Source organism: Lepisma saccharinum, chromosome 2, assembly GCF_977018435.1.
Source record: "Lepisma saccharinum chromosome 2, izLepSacc3.1, whole genome shotgun sequence".
Classification (NCBI taxonomy): domain Eukaryota; kingdom Metazoa; phylum Arthropoda; class Insecta; order Zygentoma; family Lepismatidae; genus Lepisma; species Lepisma saccharinum.
The window spans coordinates 47,280,913-47,286,912 of NC_139230.1; positions in this window are offsets into that span (position 1 = coordinate 47,280,913).

Below are 6,000 nucleotides of genomic sequence, written 5' to 3' on the forward strand. Positions count from 1 at the left end.
TCTAGGATTGACTTCGCCCCCCCCCCCCCCCAACAAAGAATTCCTGGCTACGGGCCTGCAGCGGCGGCGCCAGGATTATTCATTTAGGGGTGCTGAAAGAAATTTAGGGGTTGCGATTCTGAAAACATGAACCACGCATGCAACCTTTCGAAACTGGGGAGGGGGGGGGGGCGCAAGGACTGTTTACTTTCCCTTGGTAGGAATTTAAGAAAAATCAAATCATGACTTTGGGGGTTATTCCTGAGTAAACAAAAAATGATCGATAAGACAATTCGATTATTGATGGCGGGTAGTGTTGACCACGGGACGAGACGGGACAGGCTTTTAAAAATTCGAGACGAGACGAGATTGATCATGTGTCCCGAGACAAACGAATATTTTCGAGACGAGACAGCATTTCACAGCATTTCCACGAGACGAGACAGGCCAAAGTCTCGTCTCGTGGGCAACACTAATGGCGGGGAAAGAACTTCCGGATTGGCGAATTTTCCAATGTAAACAAGTGGAATACAGATCGTCAGCGAGTTTATTTTCTTATAAAAGATCGGAAACAAAATGGATCACTTGAAATTTTCGATTGATGTACGAGAAACAAAAGTACCTAGAAAAGACTGGCAATTTCTCGGATCGTTTGGATGGAGATATAAGGGACAATACTAATATTTTCCAAGGCAATGTTGAATCTTCTACCATCAGTTTCGTTTTGAAAAGACTTCTCCAGGTTGAAATGAAGCTTACATTAATCATGAACATTGAAATACTTCGACCACAACAGTAAAAGAAATAAAGGTTTAAATTATTTTTATACACTAATACCTAATTAAATACATTTTATTCGAATTTAATTATTATATTATGTTGTTGTTTGTTTATTATTATTATGCTATTCGATCCCGAGTGAATATCCAGCACAACTATTTTCCATTAATACTTTTACATTTCATAGTTACTATACTGAAATACACACATATTGTAGTTTGTTATTAACTTTTGCAAGTGTCGTCCAAGAAAGGACTTTAGAAGTTAGAAAAAGTACTCACAAAGTTTATATTGTGTGACCTCATCTAAAATTATAATTTTTCGAATTTTGAAAACTGTGGAACCATTTATTCTTTGAATTAAATGGTAGAATATGAAGAAATATCCTGGTTCCTGTATTTTTCACTCATTTTTTCAATCTAATGCATATTTTATATTGATTACTCTGTTCGAATACTAACCAAGTTAACTTTATTTCTGTTATTAACAATAAAAATAACAAACTTCCTGCTTTTTTGCAACTTGAAATGAAGGATTCCAATTTCCAAAGGGGGGAGGAGGGGCCGACTGACCTACCGACGCAAAAGGCAAATGCGTTATAATAATATTATAAATAGTTCAAACTTTTAAATTTAATCAACACATGTGCGTTAGACAATTATAATTTTCGAGACATGTAAAATATTTTCATTTGATTTGATGGAGTGCCGACTGCAGAGCCTACTCCCACGTGTTTGTGTCCAATCTTTTCGCCTTACTGCCTAAATCCACTGATATTTCAATATCGGGTCTGTCTGAAAACGGTGCATAGATACCTGAGAACAATTGTTTTTTTCCCTATCTCATGTTGAAACCAAATGCCACGCAAATATTGTCGCCTTTTCCGAAGACACTGCCTTTACACAATTGAATTCAATGTTATTCTTTTCAAAAACGGAAGTGCAGTCCCCGCCAGCGCCAAGGAAGCACAGAAATGTAAACATCCGGTGAACAGCGCCCATATACTCTCTCTCTATATATACAAAGTTATTTCATATGTTATAAATACCAAAAATTTACAAAACAACAACCAAATTCATGACTACAACACAAGACAAAACAAAAATTACTTCCAGGAACACAGTAAGTAGACTTAAGATATCAAATCTATCACCTGTAAATGTCGGAATAACTTTCTATAATAAACTGCCAAATGACATAAATCCATAACTCCCCAAAATAGGAAAACGAAGGCAATCAAAAACTACCTCACAAATAGAACCCTATACAGTATATCAGAATATAAGTAACTCCCCACATGAAGTTTACTTTGGGACAGTGGCGCAGGAACGGGGGGTACAACAGGGGTACCCCCTCAAATTTTTGAAGGGGGGGTACTCTACACCCCTAAATCCGTAAATCCCGTTGTACCCCCTGTACCCCCCTTAGATAATTTGACAGACTCAATTCGCTCAATAAAAAAGGTTTAGGTATATTGTTTATAACTTACACGAATTATCTAATTTATCTTACTTAGCTACCACAGAAATTCAAACCATTGTAAACTTATTCTACTACATTGTGCTTGCTACTATGTAGTTAGTTCACTGACCTGTGTTCTTGGAAACCTCTTTAAGGAGATGAAAATTGTGTAAAATTTCTGTGAACCGATGGAATCAGATAAAGTTTACTCTCAGAAAATCACGCTCCAGATGAATGCTCCTTTGCGTAAAGGGGGGGGGGGGGTACACTTTTCTAAAGAAGTGGTCGCGTCGATTCAGAGATAATATATAAATCTTCATCAGAAGAGTATATGACTGACCTTTTCTTTTGATATTTTCAAATTGAATTTTCCGAAACGAAATACACAAATGAGACGAGACAATGTACTCCTGTACTTCATAACTTTGTAAGAGGGAAAACTATACTTAAACCTATATATTAAGATATTTTTGAAGATAGAGATGATACTGAGATAAGAAAAGTCTGTGTTTCCTCTCACATTTCGAAACGAGACTGAAATAAATGTCTGCAAAATCAAAGCGAGGCGATACTTGATGTCCGAGATGATCTCGTTCGAAACTCTGGTATCATATTTAAATAAATTGGTAAAAATAAATTTAAATTACTGTCTTATTAGACATACCAAGCGTATAATGTATTGACTTCTATTTTTTAAAATGTCGTGTATTTTGTTTACTGTAATTGCAAAGTTAATGCATTAGTAACAATTGCAAGCCTGTGCTGCCCGGTTTAATCTATTTATAATATAATATATTATTCACAGCATCGAAACAAGATTTAAAGCCGAAAAACGTTATTAAGAAAAGTTTTGCTTTACATATACGTTGTGAAACTTTGAGTGGTGACAGAATGTACGTGTTGCTTATACTAAACATTTCGTGGGTCAGGACGAAATATCTCGCCTTGTAATTGAAGGGTCCAACATGCACAGAGCTTTGGATTACACTTTGAACTGCAGATTCAGTCCCGATTAGCCCATGAAGTGAATATACATAGAATAAGTTTTAACAACTTCTGAGTGGACACCGAAACAAAAGAAAACCACAAACAAGAACGAGAAGGATCTCACCACACAGGAGGGTCTCCCGATGGCGCAGTGACAGCGTCGTCGCCTTGTAATCAAGGGGTCCCCGGTTCGATACCCGGTGGAGGCACATGGCACAGTGGTTCGGATCCCACTTTAAACCGTAGGTCCAGTCCCTATTAGCCTTACTGTGCATAAAGTGAACTTGCACCAACTCAATCAAACTCAAACTAACCACACAGGAGACGAGATGAGGCTGTGACAATTCTCGACTCGTTCATCTCGATGTCATTCCTAGGTCAAATGAAAGGTTCCCCTTTCCTAGACATTAGAACAGGGTGCAATTTATTATCAGAGGACGACAACTTTCTTGAATAAGTTGACCGGTTTAACGAAAGTTCGGGTTAACTGAAATAACCTAAAAGAACAGTAGAAAGTGCATTAAAACTCCGTTTATAGGAACAAAACGAAAACACGTTTATTATGGTGTACATTAAAGGGCATAGGCCTAAATACACTATACACCTACAGTAAAATGTAAAGCAATACTGTACATACAATTCAGTACGTACATACGCGATACCCATTTCACTTCTAGCCACATTTAAAACCTTGCATTCTTTTTTTTTTCCTTTTGCCTGTCCGGATTAAGCGAAGTCCGGCTCATCGGGGTCCAGATTAACGAGATTTTACTGTATTAACAAAATTAATTACAATTGCCGTTCTGGCTCCCAGAATGGGTTAACATATAAATTCAAATGCGTAAAATCTCACAAGCAATATTATAATACCATGTTTTTATTGTTATTATTATTGTATATTTTGAATAATAAACAGAAAAGAAAAGAGAAAAAGGCGGGGGAACCGTTTAAATTCAGAGAAACTGACGTCCTGGTTTATTTAAAGGCACCAGGACAGTAAGCGCATAGACTCGAATGTATGCGGGTGGAGGTCGGCGTACTTCGGGGTTCCCCCCCTTATTAATGTTGCTTCTCATTTGTGTCATGACCTTCCAAAATGGCATAGTAAAAATGTTGTCATATTTTAATCAAGGAGTCCCAAGTTGGATGCCCGATGAAAGCACAGTGCACAGTCACAGACACTGTTAGAGCTATATCTTTTAAAAGTAGGTAGTTGCAGTCGGAATTCCTCAAGAAAGTAAATGTTACTTGTAACTAGTTACTTCGAAACACTGATAAGAATTGCTCAAATTTAGAACCCTCCCTTAGGGCCGGATTTAGTTCTAGGTCCAGTGAGCCTGGGCCTAAGGGGTGCACAAATTTGGTGCGGCAAAATTGCCCTATGTAGATGAGATTCGTACTTAACCTTTCAGTTGTAAGGACAACAATAACAGTTATATAGCTCTAACCTTGCCCTTAGAAAAGCTGTTTATGACAGTTGCTGCTAAGCAGTTATTTATGCACTGCACACACTCCAAACACCTCAATACCCCCTAAATTTTTTTCACTAAGGCCAAACTTTTGATCATTTTCTGTCTACATGTACCCTTACACCTCCCCCCACCCTCTAAATACGAACCCATACTCTACCAGGTCGGCCCCCGTGGCGGAGTGGTTAGCACATCGCGCTACGACGCCAGGGACCCTGGGTTGGAATCCTGGCCTGGAAATGGATGTTTGTGAGTGTCTATTCATCAATTTAATCACTCATCCCCATCTTCGCAAATTAGCCAAAAGTGGCACAAGAAGCGAAGTAAAATAAAGCAAATCAATCAAACCATACTCGACCAGATGGGTAAATGCTGGATAAGCATATCTACCAAAAATCAGTTTCAGAAAGAGTGATATTTCATAAAACCAGTTTATTTTTTTGTTCTTGTTTACGAGACCCTATTTCCGTTCTTCCGTTAACACTTTTTATTTACAGAGCGTGATATTGAAACCAAGTGTTTATATTTTGAGGAGTTTAAAACTGCATTTTATTAAGGGTTCAGGGACTGAGAAAGTACTGTCTTGTCTCTCGTTTAAAATTACATGGAAATTCTAAGTTGCATAAAACTTATCACCAAAGATGAGTTTCTCTTACTAATCAGCCTATTATGGATGAGGTTTTTCTGTGGCTTCCTTAAGTCCCTCCAGGTAATTGCTACTACGTAACCTATAAGGCTTGGCTGGACCTTTGACCGACGCCAGGGTCAAAGTAAGTATTATATATAGTACATAGAATTGGACATTAATCGCTTAAAATCTAATGTTGATATCGAATGCAACACAAACACAACGCCATTCGAAGTGAAACCTTAAAGTTAAACTGGAAGAAAATTACATTAGTCAAAGGAATGCACGGGATATATGAGACTCACTGCAGGTCCTATGGTTTGCCAGTTGGCTTGTCAAGGCCACTGTGTTATCTAAACTGGACTTCATTCAATTCCTCGCAAATTTTTCTGCATGAAAGCAATGCACTGGGGGTATAATGAAAGTATGTTTAAAACTTCTAAATCATTTTTCTAATCAGTTAAGGTTAGGTTTATGACATTTCACATTCGGCTGGTATCGTAGATATTGGTAGATTTTGGATTGAATTCACAAGGTCTTTGAGCAAGATGGGAATGTTTGGTTGAGTGATTTGGTTAATTTTACTTCGCATTTCTATCACTTCTGGCTAATCACGAAGATGAGGATAAGTGATGGTATGATGAAATTGATGAAGGGACACTCACAAATAACACCCATGCCCAGGCCAGGATTCGA